A 17634-nucleotide genomic window follows, 5' to 3' on the forward strand; every position below is an offset into this window, starting at 1 on the left:
AGTCACATGTCCTTCATAGCTCACTGTGCTATATTAGAAGGATCACAATTTATGAACTGCAAGTATCAAAAGGTTCTCTGTGGTAAAATTAGTAACCCGTTTACCCATGTATTTAGAATTATAGCCTGTCATCTGTGTTTCATTATGTGCTTTGCGGGAGATATATTAATGCTACTGGCCGTAGCGGGCAGCGGGCAATCCCCTGGTGCACCACAAGGGTGGGGGCCGGTTTTGGGCCCCTGGGGGCCGTTTTTGTTACAGGGCCGTTTTTGCAGGATAGCTGCAAAATCGGCCCTGTAACAAAATAGTCAGAAAACCGGCCCTGGAAATTAGCTCGGCGGCAACCCCAACCCCGGGGGAGAGGGGCAGCCGAACACTTTGCCAGGGCCGGTTTTGGTTCTCAGTCCGGCCCTGACTCTCTATGCTACTTTGATTCAGAACTGGAACTAGACAAAATACAGATCTTTCAAGCCAATGCACTAACCTCTAGGGTTATATTACCATTATTATTCTTCCCTGAGTTTTAATGGGCATACAAAGAGCTATGCAGCAGGTGCTTTAACCCCCATAAGGTATTTTAAAATGTAGTAATTTTAACCATTTATTACCATATTTACTACCACGTTTCTCCCTGTGGGCAATTTCTTTGTGGCATAATTACAAAAAAAAATCCATAAGTTGAGGGCCAGATTTTTCGTCGTGGTTGTATCACTTTTTGGCACAAACTAGATGCACAGTCTCATTTGTTAAATATTGTACTGCGCTCAAATGTATTCATGATAGCCTTGCTAAACATATGTGTAAGGTCTTAAGATCAAATGTCGGGGGAGATATATGAAGATTTTGCGCTGTGTTTGCGTCACAAAAGTGATGCAAATTGGCACAAAATCTTTTTTCCAATTTACTTTCCAGAGCAAAACTTGTTTAGCGCTGGCTGGAAATAATGGAAAAGTAATGCAGATCAGTGCATGGCCCTGTTTTACATTACTTAGTGCCAGACGTACCAAGGTTGAAGTATGGACGTTCCCAGGCAACCACCAATGGTTTCTCACGCTAAACCCAATTTACTAAATAAAGTAGATTGGGTTTAGCGTGAGAAAACGGCGCCCTTTTAAAGTAGGTGCAAGATAGGATAAATGCTTTCATTTCTCCTTCCTTTTCCAACTTTGCATGCGTGCTGCACTGTGCAGCACGCATACAAAGTGGGAGAAGCTTTGCATCTTGTCTAGGCATGGTATTTTGTACAGGAAAGGTACCCTTCCTGTACAAAACCTATGCTAGACTCAGCCACCCTAACGCTATGGCACTGTGTATGCGTGGTGCATGGCAGCTGTTAGCGCTGGCGCAAGGGAAAGAGGAGAAGAGAGCCATCTCTTTGAAGATATGGTGCTCTCCTGTTTTCTCCCTGTCGCTCAATGCAAAGCAGCCTCACTGGGGGCTATGCTGCTAAGAATGGAGTGTTTGTAAATTTTCCCGTCATTTCTTGTGATTTTACTTTCCGTGAGATCTAGGGTTGTGTTGCCACTTCCTGTGATGCCACATGCGATGTCATGTGCTGTGATGTCACTTGCATATCGCCTAACTTGGTTAGTCCCTCCACTTCTTTTATTTAGGACTTGTGCCCTGTATATGCACATGCTTCTGTTTTATTTAGGCTACTTTTTTTTTCGTTATTTTTGTCTTGCTCAACTAATAATTTATATAACTAGCCCTGTGCACTAGTTATATCTGCTTCGGGCTATTCAAAACTGGAAAATAAATAGATCAATACATAGGTGGTCTGCTTAGTTTTTAAGGACATTATTCAGGTAAACTGAAAATGGTGAAATGCTGTTATCCCTCTGGCTGTAGAACCTTTCAGTTCAACACACAGACCTCAAGAAATGCGGCAGACAACTGAAGATATCTAAATAAACTACCATGTGAAAAGCACAAGGTTAAAAGACTAAAAACAGAACTTGCCCATAACCTGCTTCTTATTTCTGCGATTTTCTCCAACTGCATGTACAGTTACCGCGAGCAAAAACTGGTGGTAAATGTGAATGAAAAAACGAGCGTAATTTCCATGCAGCACTAAATATTTGGGGGCAAATTTAAGAAAACGTCATGCAGCACAACAACCAAATTTGCGGTGCTGCACTGCATGAGATGTAGAGAGTAGAACAGATCCACATCTAATCAGGTATGGCGCGGTTGCTCTCCCCCCAGCCCTGCATCTTTTAGGCTGGATTGAGCCTTTCACAGGTTTGCACGTGATGTCGAGCATACGTTTTGCATTGGAAGGGTACGCATTTCACTGCATTCGTTTTGATCTGGAATAACATACATGGGTGGATGTGCGGGAATACCCACGCACTACCCATGTAATACCCTCACCACGCAGTGTAACGCAAGCCAGCAATTTGCGCTGCCTTGGGTTACATTAAATTTACCAAGGAACGTAGGGCCATGCATGGGGGCCTTGAGTAGCTTGATAATTATCATTATGGGTTTTGCACCACCCTGCATAGCCTTGCGTGGCACAGGATGATGCAAAATCTATGATAAATGTCCATGTGCAACCAGTGTACAGATGCAAAAAAAGTCTTCGCGCAATGGTACAGTACTGTTGTCGGTTCCTGCTGGTGAAGGCAGTGGGTTGCGTGCTCTACAGCACTAAAAACTCTCCACGAGCCGGTGCGCAAGCCGCTGTAGAGAGAAGCATATAGCAGATGCACGAGGTCTGCACCTATGTCATCACATACTCCTGTTGCTCGCCCACCACCCTAGCAACCGTCTGCTCACAAACACCTATACCTGCATTATTAATGACAGAAAGAATCCAACATCAGGTTTCAAACACCTCTTCATTCCAAACTGTGTAGAACAGCATTTGAAAAGCAGGAGCAGGGTGGCCTGTGCTTTCTTGTGAAATGAATGCATTCGATCAGGGCTGGCTTTTGGCATGGGCGAGTTAGGCCCAGACCCAGGACACCATGAATTTGTATTCATTCTAGGCAATAATTAGTTTTCAACATTAAAACCAGCCCAGCTGACCATAAAACAGGCTCACAAACTACAAAAAAATGAACGACACACTAATATATCAGACCATCTCTTTGGGCACTTGCATGATTACCCAAAAGGCCAGTCCAACCCTGGAGCAGAGCACAGAGCCGTCTGCATTGTGGTCCTGCAGACAGCAGCTTCTCTCTCACTTGGCTTTAATGTTTCAATTAAACTGCTTGTCATTTTTTTTACTCACTGCAGGAGCTATTTTACGCCCCTTAAGCCCTCCTTTCCGCCTGCTGCTGAGCAATGACAAGCCTATCCACTGCAACAACAAGTTGGCACCAGCGCGGAATGTTGTAAATGCAATTGTAATTGTATTTATCTTGTGCTTACAGCACCTGACATGGCATCGAATTGCTTTTTCAGCTCGTGGCACACTACTGCGGAACTCAAAATTGGTAGTTAGGTTAATAATTTGTTTTGTTATTGTTAACATATGATACTCTTGAAAGGCACGTTCAGGTTGGGAGCACCTACAGACGTTTATTGTGTGTATCTTCTAATCCTCAAGAACTCTAGGGAGCGCCTTGGCCACTCACACTTGGGAAACATAGTTAATAAATCTTTTAAGTAGCCATTTTACAAAGGCAAAGTCCATGCACTTTTTTTTTGAATGTCCACAAACTTGTGAATTTTGCATGGCCGTCCCCTGCTACTTCCTCTATCCCCCCAACCCTGACCGTACACAGTGGAAAATTCTGCATTCTACTGGATTTTGCGTCATTGTAGGAGCACACTGCCTGTTAGACCTGGCGTCTTTTGACATGGCGTCCGCTGACTTTTTGCCTTCTGACCTCCAGTTTTTGACTGTATGCTGAACTTCGTTTTTGCTGGTTTTAGGACTTTTTAACTGCTGACTGATGCTAAAGTGCATGTGCTATGTGTCTGAAATGTAATGGCATTTGGTTTCTTCATGTTTGGAATATTTGATCTACTGATAAGTCCCTAGTACACTGCTCGGGGCCTGTGAATCAAGTGCTAATAGTGGGCTTGCAGCTTGTGCCACTCACATGAGTAGCCCTTCAACTACGTCTCAGGCCTGCCACTGCAAAGCATGTGTGGGAAGTTTTAAATGGCTATTTCGACATCACAAGGTAACCTACTTGTCAGGCTGAAACCTTCCTTTTCAATACAAATAAGTCACCCCGAATGTAGGCCCTAGGCAGCCCCAGGGGCAGAGTGCAGTGTATTTAAAAAAAAAAAAAGACCTGTACTTTTATGTTTTACACGTCCTGGTAGTGAAAAACGAATACATTTGATTTTCACTACAGCAACGCTCATCTCTTCCATAGGCTAGCATTGGAGCTGCCTGGTAACATTTTAGAAGTGTCAACTGGTAATAGATAGGAAAAGTAAGCTTGGTGTCTTTGGACTCAACTCAAAAACACATCTTTTAGTGAAAATGCCACTTTTAGAAAGCTGACATTTTCTTACTTAAACCATTCTCTGCCTTCTGCCTGTCTCTGGAATACTTGTCTGATTGGGTGACACCTGGTCGTTGTGCATTCCTTATAGACAGTCACACATAAAAGGACCTGAGGTGTGCCACTCACACCCTGATGGCCCATCACCATCCTGAGTTAGAGTGAGAGGGATGAGCTGACAGTTGCACCTGAATAGGGCTGTGCCTGTTCCCATTCAAAGGGTTACATACCCCCCTGTAGTGAGTATGGAGCCGGGACAGGGCAGGGTTTTGTGCACTACAAAGACATTTCTTTGAAGTCTACCAGGATGAAAAGCTGTTGTGCTACCAAGAGGGACTGCCACTTTGCTGATTGCTTTGCTTTGTTGGACTCCTGCCTGCTGCTTCTTGCCTGTGAGTGAGAAGACAGGACTAGACTCTCCACATCCTGCATCTCTAAAGGCTCTCTAAGGGCTTGTTTGGCTGGCTTTCTGTTTTGAAGTCTCAAGGATATCAAAGACTTCACCTGCATCTTGCTACAAGTACCTGGGCCCCTCTGCTGAGTCCTGCACTGCCAGGTGGTGCCAAATCCAGTCCTGGGCCATCGGAAGTGAGTTTTTGGTACTGCAACCCAAAAAAATCAATGTATCGAAACAAACTCGTCAATCGGAATCAGCACATTTCTCTGCAATATCACAGCTGCCTGCACCGAAGCCATGGACACTGATCACCGACTGCACAACGGCTAACACACACCCCTCACTTTGCTGACCCAGCACCTCTGCATCACCACTGCTGCACGAGTCTCGGACACTACATCGCCGACATCTGCAACACACCATTCCCGAACTCTGACGCATCACCGGTCCTGCGTGACTTTGTGCCAACGCATTGCTTGTGTGCTGCACATATTACCTACAGCCCAGCGGTTCAACATTGACGCCTTGGCTCGACACACATCACTTCTTGACATTGATGCATCTACAAAATTGCCCGATTTCGGAAATACACGCATCGCCTGCGAGTGACACGCATCCCCTCCTTAGCTCAATATATCACCCCCGAGCTTCAACACATCCAAGGTACTGTCAGCCACTCTGCGTGACTGCTAAATCTTGCCCATGCACCTTCGTAGTCGGACTGAAGTTTTGGACTTGCCCTGATCAAGCACGAACAGATAGCACCAGTTGGAGTTATTGATTTCATAGCACTGCCCTTTTTGTTCAATCTTGCAATATTCCTAACTTCACTTGTGAATGATGAATTTTTATCATTTTGGTCTTGTGTTACTCAGGTAAATATTGGTTATTTTTTTAAACTGGTGTGGAGTACTTTTGTGGTATTTTCGCTGTGTTACTCTGTGTGTGTTCACAAGTTCTTTACACATTGCCTTTTTAGTTTATCCTGACTGTTCTGTGATAAACTTTAAGGTGCAGATTTACAAGCCCCTTGCGCCACTTTTGCGCCGCCGTTGCGTCACTTCTGTGATGCAGCGGCGGCGTAAACCATGCACCACATTGCGCCCTATTTACAACGTGACACATCTAGGGAGATCAGGGGGGGGGGGCGTTCCGGCACAGTAAAGCCTTGGTAAAGTGCCTGAGTGAAATCTACAAGGTTCCACTCAGTCACTTTTCCGACGCCACTGCGTCAAAACCTGGCTCCTGCTTGAAGCAGGCGCAAGGTGTGAGGCACCATGTTATGTATGGGCAGGCCACGAGCATTGCTGGAGTTGTGTCGCAACTCCAGCAATGCGCCACCCTTCTGACTGGAGATGCATCACGCATATGTTTATCCTTGCGCCACGATGCGCCACATAGTAAATGAGGCGCATCTGTGGTGGCGCAAGGGTAAACTTGCGTGACGCATCTTACCTGGCGCATTTCTGCTGATCTGCAGGGAGGTGCCAGTCATCATAAATCTGCCCCTTAGTGTATACTATACTTAACCTAACTAGGATTGTGGTTCCTGCTTGGAAAACGTGCATCCCTCTGCCAACCATAAACCCAAATTCTAACACTACCGTTCTAAAATTCAACTTTTCTCATTCTGCGAATCAGGCTGAGCAATTTAGAATTGCCAAGGCCCTTTTGTGCTCTTAAGTTGCGCATAGATGCTTACAACATGTGGGAATATGGTGCTGAGAACCCAAGGAATTAGCCAGCTGTATCACAGTGATATTCGGGAGGAAGACATATAACACTACTGGATACACTGCATACTCATGGGAAAAGCATCCTAGGACACAAAAGAACCCTTTACTATGCTTCCAATTACTCTGCTTTTGTGGCATTGAATATTATTACCAGAGACAGACAGGTTTGTTATTGGTGTTAGTCTGATCAGTAAATCACTATTATTGTTTTACCGTTAGTATGTCAAGGTGGCACAATGCTTGAGCTTTCAAATTCACAAAGATTGGCAATTTGGAAGGTGGCACCAAACTGAGATCGAAGTATAAACGCATCCTACAATTGCACTGATGCAAACTAAAAAGATGTTGAATTTTAAACTGTGTGCAAAAGGAAAAGAAAGCATGATAATGACAGGCTTTGACTGCTCTCCTCCTTCACTGGATCTGACTGTCTGCCCCAAGAGTGAGGCTGGCTCTCTGTTTGCCTGTGACCCTGCTGAATGCTGTGTGGATTGCAATGTTATTGTTTACTGTATGTTTCTGATCCGCCATTCGAGAAAGGCTGTTTCGTAGTCTTCCTTAAATGAAGGCCTTTGGGTCCGGTTCACAGGTGAAGTGCATATGAAAAAAGATAGGGCTGTCCTCACCAAATTAATGACATTAGAATGTCTCTGTTCATGTGCACCACGGCAGAGTTCTGCAGTCGTAATGCCCGGTTCTCAAATGTGGAGGAGCGTGGAAGGTTTGTCATGGCATGAAGAAGCCAGACCAGTTTTCTGCAGTTCATTGTTTCCTATTTTACTTTCTGTCCAATGGGATTGACAATGTCTCCCGTGATAGACACTTGCATAGTGCTATGATAGTACTGCAATGTGTGGATCCTATTATGAGTAGTTGTGTCTTACTCCCAACTTATGTGTGATTTGCTCCTGAATTTCCAGGATTGAGACAATCACAGAAAAGAAGCTTTGTGGTTAGCGCCCTAGATTCCTATTTCAGATAATGAACTGTATTTTTTTCATATTTAAATGGATAGATCGCCTTGTAGTCCATGTCTAACATAAAATGCAACTAGGCAATACTGTCTTGCTTATTAATAATATGTTATAGTCAATACACTCAGGGATCCAGATAAAAGCTTAGAAGATATTATTTCTACCGTCATTAGTAGTTTACACTAAATTAGACCGGGTGATCATTTCAGTGTTCCTACAGTGTTTTCTCAATTAACTGGATAGAAGCAGGTAAACACTGTATGCTTTTATGACCCACATCCTTAATCCATTATTAATATCCACTTTACATGGATGTTATGACCCTCATAATTCATTTCTTATTAATATCTTGTTTACATGGTAAATATCAGAGCACCTATCATGCTGCTAAAGCAGAGCCCCAAGGTATCAATAAGCCATCTGCAATAATCAATAATTCATATCCTAATATAATATGAATGAAAGTGTTCGCTCCCACAGAGTGAAATAGATCCCAATATTACGTGTTACAATCCGCCTTCCAGAACTAAAGACGCGCATCCCGATTCATGCACACAATGATAGGAACGCTGCGACTAATAATCATATAAGGTATTCTCTTTATTCCATACATAGTGAGTCAGAAAATGAAAAAGTGAATATCCAGGTTGCTCCTCCCAATAAATAAAGCAGGTTCTTATTCTATCATAATGATTGTTTTCTACCTGATTAATTTTGCTAGACAGCCTTTTAGCACCTGGGTTGGTTCTACCTGTAAGTCACACATTACATACTTCTGAGATAATGCTGGTGTAGCTCTCTTGAATATAGTGTTCGTCCTGATCATAAAGTCAATAAAAGAATGGTCCCGCTCCACCATTCTTTGTCTTTCCTACCTGTTAGGCATTGTTATGCATGTGGCTTTGCCTTCTGCTTCCTCCTCTCTTCTCATCAATGGATCAACATTTTTCAACTCTTGCATGCAGTTTCCACTGTACAGCATACGTATAAAGTGGGAAATGTATTACAGATAAGTTTTTGTGCTGGAAGTCTCCCTTTCCAGTACAAAATGAATGCTTGCCAGAATTCACTAATCCTTCCACAATTGTGAAAGGGTGCCTGCATTGACACATTGCATCAAAAAGAGCGACAGCTCTGTGGGATAGAAAAACAATGCCATATCTTCCAAGATAACTTTGGCTGCTACACTGATTTTTACCAAAAGTTAGTAAATCCGCCTCTTTATTGTAGGAAGTCTAAAGCAGAATCATTTTTTGTGATAAATAAGTGTATAATATACACAATAAATTATTGCAAAGACAGGAAAGCAGACCTCTTTGCAAAGTTTGCCAGTTTGCAAACGTTTCCCTAGAACTTTGTGAAGGCTGTAAAAAGAAATTGCAATTTTGCACGCCACTACTTCGTACCAGAACTTGTTTACATCACATAAGCAAGAAATGATCCTCATCGTGGACAGAACTAGTTCATGACTGCTGACCAGTATGAAGAGAATAGTTAAATTGATGCTAATTGCATATAATAAAATTCCATTGCACTGTTTTATGCCACAGTGTCGCTTTCTAGCACTCACCTGCTTCCCGGTACAGCTGATTGAAGACCTCTTTCGTCGCTGAGATTTGTCAGGACTTTAAGTTCTTGGTCTTAGCGCAATAGCCCTCAGAGAAGACTGTGCTGCTCAGACCCTCCAAGGCAAGATATAGAACTGATAACAGTATTGGTGTTTTGCTTGTTATCCTTTCTCGGTGAACCATGATATCTTCTCATAGAACCATTAAAAGACCATCTTCCTTCGTTTAAACTCAGCTTGTTGGATCCATTTAAGTTTCTTTACCCAGTGGACGTGCAACTGGATCTCTGCGTCTTCTGGGAAATTTCCATTTCTCAAATTCGTCGTTTTTTAAAAGTCTGGACTCTCTTACAACTCTTACGTTCAAGCATGGGGTTCAACAGCCTTCCAGAAACTAAATTGTCTAATGAGCAATTTTTTTCCTCGCAGTTTTTAAGGAATCTTGTAATTTGCTTAAAAGTGTCCACTATGGAGATAATCCCCTTCAAAGCATCCTTTGCTAAATCTCTGTTTCCACAGCCATCCTTCCCAAGCATCAGCGTGATCCTGCCTCTCTGTGTCCTCTGCAGTAAGTGAGTTGACACAGGGCATGCTTTCCAATGGGAAGGGAACTCTGCAGGTTTTACGACTGGAAAATCAGGTCTAGATTGAAAATAGAAGCCTCCTCCGACTGTGGGTGAGTCAGACCCCACCGCCTGCACTCCTCCCTGGGATACAATCGCTCCCCCGCACCGCTGTATCATGTGTCCTTCCCATGCGACACTCAGTGTTACCTAATCATGTTTAATAATAGCCTTTGAGGAACTTTGGTAGTATTCCTGCCACCACACCTGGGCAGTAGGTGTGATATTTCGCTGTTTGCCTTTCTTTACTCCTGTGTTTTTATAGGTGGAGTAATCACTCATAGAACAACTCTCTGTGTACCTTATTAATTAATTGGACCAGCTCTGTTTCCTGCCTGCTGAAAAAACTGGATGTTCCTATCAATGCTTATTTCCAAAGTATGATTCAAACGTGACATAAGGTGAAGCAGATGTGCTTGACGAATTAGGCATGAGCTAGCATGTTATCAGCAGGACGGCTTTTGTATATTTTTATGTCTTTAGATGTACATTTCAAATGATTCATTTCATTTAAAATGTAGCTCATAATATCCCTAGCTAAGGAAAATATGCATCGGGTGGGTCGTTTGGGGCTTACAGAGAAACTTACACCAAGGGTGTTATTTAGGGGCTTGCCAGCAGAAATATACACCAGGGTGTCATTTAGGGTCTCACCAGCAGAAATATACACCAGGGGTGTCATTTAGGGGCTCACCAGCAGAAATATACACCAGGGGTGTCATTTAGAGCAGAAATATAAACCAGGGGTGTCATTTAGGGGCTCACCAGCAGAAATATACACCATGGGGTGTCATATAGGGGCTCACCAGCAGAAATATTCACTAGGGTGTCATTTAGGGGTTTACCAGCAGAAATATACACCAGAGGTGTCATTTAGGAGCTTACCAGCAGAAATATACACCAGGGGTGTCATTTAGAGCAGAAATATAAACCAGGGGCGTCATTTTGGGGCTCACCAGCAGAAATATACACCAGGGGTGTCATATAGGGGCTCACCAGCAGAAATATTCACTAGGGTGTCATTTAGGGGTTTACCAGCAGAAATATACACTAGGGTGTCATTTAGGGGATCACCAGCAGAAATATACACCAGAGGTGTCATTTAGGAGCTTACCAGCAGAAATATACACCAGCGGTGTCATTTAGGGGCTCACCTGGGAAAATATACACCAGGGGTGTCATTTAGGGGCTTACCTGGGAAAATATACACCAGGGGTGTCATTTAGGGGCTTACCTGGGAAAATATACACCAGGGGTGTCATTTAGGGGCTCACCAGCAGAAATATACACCAGGGGTGTCATTTAGGGGCTCACCAGCAGACATATACACTAGGGTGTCATTTAGGGGTTTACCAGCAGAAATAAACACCAGGGGTGTCATTTAGGGGCTTACCAGCAGAAATATACACCAGGGGTGTCATTTAGGGGCTCATCTGGTAAAATATACACCAGGGGTGTCATTTAGGGGGTCACCAGCAGAAATATACACTAGGGGTTTAATTTAGGGGCTAATCTGGGAAAATATACACCAGGGGTGTCATTTAGGGCCTCACCAGCAGAAATATACACTAGGGTGTCATTTAGGGGTTTACCAGCAGAAATATACACCGGTGGTGTCATTTAGGGGATCACCAGCAGACATATACACCAGAGGTGTCATTTAGGGGATCACCAGCAGAAATATACACCAGGGGTGTCATTTAGGGGCTCACCAGCAGAAATATACACCAGGGGTGTCATTTAGGGGTTCATCTTGGAAAATATACACCAGGGGTGTCATTTAGGGGGTCACCAGCAGAAATATACACTAGGGGTTTAATTTAGGGGCTAATCTGGGAAAATATACACCAGGGGTGTCATTTAGGGCCTCACCAGCAGAAATATACACTAGGGTGTCATTTAGGGGTTTACCAGCAGAAATATACACCGGTGGTGTCATTTAGGGGATCACCAGCAGACATATACACCAGAGGTGTCATTTAGGGGCTCACCAGCAGAAATATACACCAGGGGTGTCATTTAGGGGCTCACCTGGGAAAATATACACCAGGGGTGTCATTTAGGGGCTTACCTGGGAAAATATACACCAGGGGTGTCATTTAGGGGCTCACCAGCAGACATATACACTAGGGTGTCATTTAGGGGTTTACCAGCAGAAATATACACCAGGGGTGTCATTTAGGGGCTCACCAGCAGACATATACACTAGGGTGTCATTTAGGGGTTTACCAGCAGAAATATACACCAGGGGTGTCATTTAGGGGCTTTCCAGCAGAAATAAACACCAGGGGTGTCATTTAGGGGGTCACCAGCAGAAATATACACCAGGGGTGTCATTTAGGGGCTCACCAGCAGAAATATACACCAGGGGTGTCATTTAGGGGCTCATCTGGGAAAATATACACCAGTGGTGTCATTTAGGGGCTCACCAGCAGAAATATACACCAGGGGTATCATTTAGGGGCTCACCAGCAGAAATATACACTAGGGTGTCATTTAGGGATTTACCAGCAGAAATATACACTAGGGTGTCATTTAGGGGTTTACCAGCAGAAATATACACCAGAGGTGTCATTTATGGGCTTACCAGCAGAAATATACACTAGGGTGTCATTTAGGGGTTTACCAGCAGAAATATACACCGGTGGTGTCATTTAGGGGATCACCAGCAGACATATACACCAGAGGTGTCATTAAGGGGCTCACCAGCAGAAATATACACCAGGGGTGTCATTTAGGGGCTCACCAGCAGACATATACACTAGGGTGTCATTTAGGGGTTTACCAGCAGAAATATACACCAGGGGTGTCATTTAGGGGCTCATCTTGGAAAATATACACCAGGGGTGTCATTTAGGGGGTCACCAGCGGAAATATACACTAGGGATTTAATTTAGGGGCTCATCTGGGAAAATATACACCAGGGGTGTCATTTAGGGCCTCAGCAGCAGAAATATACACTAGGGTGTCATTTAGGGGTTTACCAGCAGAAATATACACCGGTGGTGTCATTTAGGGGATCACCAGCAGACATATACACCAGAGGTGTCATTTAGGGGCTCACCAGCAGAAATATACACCAGGGGTGTCATTTAGGGGTTTACCAGCAGAAATATACACCGGTGGTGTCATTTAGGGGATCACCAGCAGACATATACACCAGAGGTGTCATTTAGGGGCTCACCAGCAGAAATATACACCAGGGGTGTCATTTAGTGGCTCACCAGGGATCACAAACGTGTATACAATGCTCTCTCTAGTGTCACCTGTGTGTCCCATAAGGTTCTCGCCTTACAGCGGAGTTGTCTACCGATTCTGTGATGTCAGATACCTTATATATATATATATGTGTGTGCTTTGCTGTACCAATCCCTTTTTTTTGTTTGCTTAACCCTGCATTAAACTGTCGGGCACACATCATGGCTGGGCTGGCCTGGCCATTAACTCAACCTGCTGGTCCTTGTATAGGCCAGGCTGTATGAGAGGCTTTGGGCTTCTCTCCTTATGGGCTTGGCAATTTCAACTTCTGGCTTAGGGCTTCCTCATTGAAGGTGTTTGTGTTCCTTTCTTGGCTCCTCCTTTGATTAAACTTGTAAACAAATGCTGGTCCTCACGAGCCCTTCGGTGCAGCTCATGTTCACAGAGCGGAGGCCATGGCCCTCAATTAAAGGTATGCTATTAGAGGAATGCCCTGGCTTTCCACTTAGTATTCCTTTTACTGCCTTAACTACCCCCTGGGGTGGCATAGGAAGGAAAATGTAGAAAAGAGGGTTAAAAGGATAGGATATTGTTTCCTTTCCATAATTTCAGTCCTTGAAAAGCAAAAAAGAAGGCTGTTGAAGGGATAAGAGTGCAACAGGAGGTTAAACCTGTGATGCCATCAGTGGACCACAGAGTAGGTAATATCACTACTGCTACTCGGGCATGTTGGTGAATTCATGTAGATTGTGCAGAACCGCTCGAGGGACATCAAGCCAGGCCACGCGTCTCTTCTCAGTCCAGTCCTGGCACACATTCTTTGACACAGTAAATAATGACAGTGGTGCCATTTAGGAGTCTACATGTAGAGGAGTGAACCAAACATCAGAAATTATGGCTTCCATCATTGTTCCCATGATACAACAGAAAGAGGAGGCTGCAGCTAGAGCACTGCAGGAGCACAGGAAATAGGAATATCTTCCTTCTTTGCCCACAACTGTGCTTCACTAACCTCTTGGCCCCTCTGTGGTCTGGGAGTTTGGTACAAGTGGGGATCACAAGCCTGTCAAGACATAAGGGCGAGGGGCATCAAGGAAAGAGTCTTATGAGGCAAGAAAGGAGATCAATATACAGAACCCCAGGAATAATTGGTAGCACCCCTTGCATAGTATAAAGCACAAGGGATATAATGAGAAGCATTTGGGCACATAGCGTGGCACCCTGGCACATTGAGCAACACCTTGGCACGGTGAGCAGCACCTTTGACATGTGTAACGGCACACCTTACATCCACAGTGAACAGCTCCCGTGGCACACTGACCAGCTCTTTATGAGGTCATTATGGTTAGATTTTATGTGCTAGTGGTAAGAGGATCACTATTATGCCTATTTTTGAAGAATAGTGACAATATATCTAGGATGGGCATTTTATGCCAGGGCCACCATTATGGCATAGAAGAGCTCATTTGTATCAAGGATGAACACAATAATGCACACAATATGCCACGGAGAGTAAGCACTGCACTTTTGTGCCAAGGAGAGTCAGCATTGCACTTTTGTCACAAGTGGCCAAGAATGCCCACTATTTCGCCATGGCCAGCTTTGTTCATGCATCAATTGATATTATGCCAACAATGTCCTCAGTATGCTAAGAATATCCAACAAAGATGACAAATATGCAAGGTTCCATATTATGCCACGGGTGGGCACCAGCATACTAATGATGTCTGCAATCAGATAGAAATTGTCACCATTATGCCAGATGTGGTCCCAGTCATGCCCACAATATGGTAAGAATGACACTATAGTATACCAGGGCTTGGTAGGTCCAGCATACATGCCCTGTGTGCAGTCTTGTAAACAGGGGTATGCAGTTCCTGAAAGGAGGGGAGTTTGTTGTTGGTAGATACCAGGTGTTCTTTAGGGGAATGTTTTGGGCATATTTTTGATTTGTTTAAACACGTGTTTCCGAGGGATAACGCTGTTCATTGGAAAGTTTGCATGACATGTTAGAATATTTCACAAAATGTAATGAGCATAATACTAACTCTGATGTGTTAGATCTGGGGGTCTCTAGTTGGTAGAGGTAGGTACCAATGTCCAAATAGGGACCATTGCTTCTAGTCAGGGCCCTTTCCAACAACAACTTTTTAATTTAATTTTGTAGTGAAACCCTGAAGAAGGGCTTAAGCCCGAAAGGCATTGGGTAAACATGAGCAACTGCTATGGATAAACTATGTATTCCGCCATGCCACAGAATAAAAGGCCTGGATAGGCATATGTGTTGCATTAGAAGCATTTGAAAACATACACATCTTACATGGGAATTGTGAAATGAAAAGAATGAAATAATTTTGGAGTAAACTAAAAGGAATAAATAATCGTTAAAAATGGATAAGCGCGTGGTATTTTTGTTAAAAGCCATCAATCAAGCAGTGCACCAGGTGGAGTAAGAATACTATGCTCCAGTTTTGATGAGATACCAGGTGTTGACCAGGGAAGAGGGAAGGTCGAGGTGGAATAGCTCCAATGATGAGCAAGGGCCCTCACACACCCCGAGGGGTGTCATTCTTTATCATCGGGCATCTCTACATTGGGCCGGTGCTGCAATGCCCAACGGCCCCACAAGGGGGCTCTTTGCTGGAGAACTTCTCTTGTTTGCCGATGTGAAGTTAAAAAAGTAGTATTGGAGCATATGTGTAAAGATTAGAAATGGGAAGGTGTGTGTTTGAGTTAAAAATAGCTAATGGAATCCCACAGATTATATTTATTAGCCAGGTTGCTATGCTCTGAATAAAAATAGGTGACGAAAGAGTTGTAGCTAAACAGAGGAAATTATACCCTCTTGAGCTCAGGATTATGTGTGTGATGTGAAGGTGGTAAATAATGTATTTTCTTGTCCGTAGGATCTTGGCAATTCATCAGGACCAAACGATCCTCATCTACTCTAGTGGGGATGGTGTGGGTCTAGGTGTGGAAGGTGAAAGTGAAGAGGTGAAAGTAAGTGTACCTTCTGGCCAGAAACCTAGCAGGGGTGGCTACTTGTCCCTTGTGGTGACGTCAAGGGTGCTCGCAACAGTGTGAGGAAAGAACTTGTATTGGAGTTCTGAAGGGCGCAGGACCTACCCGCGTCTGTCCGTCACAGCTAGACTTCTCTTCCCAGCCCTCTGTCCCTTCCCTTCAGGAACTGCATACCCTTGTTTACACTATGGTACCTGGGCCAGCATTATGTCAGCTCTGTCATGCCAAGGATGCAAGGATGGCAGCAATATGTCAGAAATGAGCAGTGCTATGCTAGTGATGGAACCCATCATGCCAGAGATGGTCTTTGTATTCCAGACAGCTACCAGACATATGGGTAGGTCAAGATTCCAGAGTCAAGTGACTGCCAGGAAGAGCAACACCTGGAGCCAAACATACTCTCTCTCACACACACCTGCACATGCAGCCGGACATTCACACACATGCAGGCAGACACACTCAAACACATTCTGACACATATATCCCTTTCAGGGCATTTTCTTTTGTTTTCCCTACCTGAGTCATGTGCTACTGCGGTGCTCCTTGTCTGGCTCCTGCACCTGTTTTACATTGCAGCCCTCTAATCCATTCCACAGCTAATCACCACGTGACTGTAGGAAACTGCCTTGTGGTGATTGGCTGTGTTTCACGCAGTTTGCTAGTAATTACACAATGAGTGTGAGCATGGAGCACTAGCATCGCTGCCTGGGGTTTGCAACATAGGCATACACCACTTTGCCAGAGAACGGGAGTGGACTAAATAGTCACACATGAACCTGGGAAACTTGGCAGCTAGGCCACTCGGCATATTGATCACCATCATAAAATATTTAGATGCACCTTCGAATGATTAGCGGTAAACTGGCATTTGGAATAACAGGCAGGCACCGTAATCATCAGCCAAGCACAATGAGAAGCGCAACTGAACAGGACCCAAACAAAGGGCTACATTAACAAAATGTAATGCAACGCAGCAAGACGACTTGTTGCACTGTGCTGTGTGACTGGGAGAGAGCAGAAATGCTCCATATTTACGAAGTTAGAAGGGTATATTCATGAAAGGGTTGTGTCACTCTTGCATCATGCAGTAGGGTGCAAAAGCAATGCAGTCCTTAAGATAGCATTTATCAAGCCATGCATGGCCCCTTGCATGGATCTAAGCGGCTTGATTAAATCCAGAGTAACGCAGCGCAGGACAAATTGCTGTGCTGCTTTACTATGCCCCAGGGTGGCGTTCCATGGATACCGCATGGGTGATCCCACGCAAAACCCATGGATTTTAACATATTCCCAGGTTTACCATTACTGCTAGACCTGGAAATGCGCCAAAACTGCTACATCTCCACAGGTGAGGTATAACGATGAGAAATATGTGTATTTCTCCTCCTTTTTTCTTCTTTCAATGGGTGCTGCAGAATGCAGCACACTTAGAAGTAAATGCATCAGGGGACTGTATTTGCGCAGGAAGGTGTCCATTCCTGCACAAATACAATCGTGATAACGCAGGCACTCGACTGTCTGTGGAGAAGATGGGACAGGTGGGCATCGCAGATTGTATATTGCTTATGAGATCCTTAATTGTATATGCATGTCCCTGGTACCTGATGCAGTGGATGCGGTTTTCAATAAAAAACAAGTTTTAA

General features: G+C 44.2%; 1 protein-coding gene across 2 annotated transcripts in view; it reads right to left on the minus strand.

The window, feature by feature from the left end:
• Positions 1–17634, minus strand: part of GJB7 (gap junction protein beta 7) — an 82676-nt gene that overhangs the window by 3221 nt on the left and 61821 nt on the right. The window contains exon 1 of one of the 2 annotated variants that reach the window (XM_078648181.1): positions 9153–9597. The exons of the other annotated variant lie outside the window; for it this stretch is intronic. The gene's annotated coding sequence lies outside the window, so the exon portion shown is untranslated. Of the gene's footprint in view, positions 1–9152; positions 9598–17634 lie in introns of those variants that run through there. 2 annotated transcript variants of the gene reach the window in all.

The sequence above is a fragment of the Lissotriton helveticus genome, chromosome 6 (assembly GCF_964261635.1).
Source record: "Lissotriton helveticus chromosome 6, aLisHel1.1, whole genome shotgun sequence".
Lineage (NCBI taxonomy): Eukaryota > Metazoa > Chordata > Amphibia > Caudata > Salamandridae > Lissotriton > Lissotriton helveticus.